This window comes from Schistocerca piceifrons, unplaced genomic scaffold, assembly GCF_021461385.2.
Source record: "Schistocerca piceifrons isolate TAMUIC-IGC-003096 unplaced genomic scaffold, iqSchPice1.1 HiC_scaffold_2327, whole genome shotgun sequence".
Lineage (NCBI taxonomy): Eukaryota > Metazoa > Arthropoda > Insecta > Orthoptera > Acrididae > Schistocerca > Schistocerca piceifrons.
The window spans coordinates 27,501-29,100 of record NW_025728259.1 but is presented as its reverse complement, the minus strand read 5'-3'; the positions used below and the strand labels follow the sequence as shown (position 1 = coordinate 29,100).

Here is a 1,600-nt window from a genome sequence, read left to right as displayed (position 1 = left end):
CAGGCTACGTTGTGGTGCGGCCTGTGTCAACTGTCCGCTGATGTCGTACGCGTGAACCACAATCTGTACTGCACATTCGTCCTTATGTACTGAATGATACATCGTGGCACATGTGTGACCGCACAACGACTGCGCCCAAAAACGGCGGACCATACAGTGCAAATATTGTGCACGCAGCTACGTGTCGTCTCCCTATGAGAGCTGGATTGCAGTGTGGTACGCCATAGAGACGTGTGGGAGGAACGGACGCCGTGGATGGCGATCAGCATGAGCTGTCTGTTGATGTATTCGGACCTAGTCGTCTCTCCTCACACACCGTGATGGCATGGTGCACCGCGTTCCATATCTGCGACATGCTACAGAGGCCGGTTGACAGTCGTTCGAGCAATGGACATCGCATACGTACGGGGGCCACCTTCCACGTATTGTCTAGGCGTGCACATTTTGTTGCGTGTATGTGGGCAGACGTAGTGTGGCGTGACACCTGACACAGGCATGCAATAATCGTTGAAGTTGCAAATGGCGATGGACGCCTGCGTTTTCTGGTGAAGTTACGCAAATGAACAAATGGTAACCTGTTGTGGTGCGGTTGTTCTCGCTAGGGGTGAATCGGTGATGGCGACGATAGGTTGAGGTACTAACCGGTTGTTCCAGCGATACCCACCATGCCGACGAAACTGAACGGCATCTGGGTGTGAAGCGATACGCGGCGGTGGCTGGGTGGGACCGTCCCCGGCCGGTGAGGGGGCGCCTCCCGGCGTGCTGGCCGCGCGGTGCGTGGGCGCACGCGCTACAGCCGGCTGGTGGGGGCGGCCAGTGGCAGGCGCGCCGGCCGACGGACGCGGCAGGCGTCGCAGCTGCGCGCCGGCGCACCCTGCGCGCGGCGCCGTGCGGCCAAAGTAGGTCCTCGCGGGCCCGGTGCGAAGCGCGGTGGACATCTTCAGTGTGCTGGTCCGATTGAGGACTGTGTGCGTTGAGGATGCGCCGCCGCCCGGCGCTCGGCGCCGCGACGCCGTCTGCTGCTCGGTCGCCCCAGCGGTTCTCGCTGGTGGTTTGTATCGCAGCTGTGCGGATGTGTTGGCGCGTGCGCTGTGCTGGGAGAGTTCGCTTCGGCACCCAAGTGGGGCTTTTGTCCTTCTGTGGCGCTGGCGTTGGAGCTGCCGGTCACCGTAGGTGGCGCGTGTTGTCTCCCGCCGGCAATGCCACGACAGCACGCTCCCGGGCCTCTGTCGGCAGCGGCAAGCTCAGTTGGGAGCACGGGTGGTCGCACCGAAAGCGTCTACTCGCCTAACTCCGGGCGATTGCGCCTCTCTCGAACCCGACCAAGTACTTGGGACGGCGCTGCGCGCCGCCGGGACCTGAGAGGGTTTCGAGGTGTATTGTGCAGGGGAGCTCAGCCTCCTCCTGTTTGCAGAATGATTGAGCGGACGCTTGCGTGTTCGCGCGGGCCCCCGGGACACACTCCCGGGCGGCCGGCTGCTCAGCTCTAGTTGACGCAGCTCCCTGGTTGATCCTGCCAGTAGTCATATGCTTGTCTCAAAGATTAAGCCATGCATGTCTCAGTACAAGCCGCATTAAGGTGAAACCGCGAATGGCTCAT

At 61.6% G+C, this 1,600-nt stretch overlaps 1 non-coding gene across 1 annotated transcript in view; it reads left to right on the top strand.

Moving 5' to 3' along the window:
* The first annotated feature begins 1,500 nt into the window (after positions 1-1,500).
* The window catches only part of LOC124742630, a 1,909-nt gene continuing 1,809 nt past the window's right edge, over positions 1,501-1,600 (top strand). Inside the window, exon 1 of the ribosomal RNA XR_007010264.1 lies at positions 1,501-1,600. This exon is cut by the window's right edge and continues 1,809 nt beyond it. This is a non-coding gene — a ribosomal RNA (small subunit ribosomal RNA).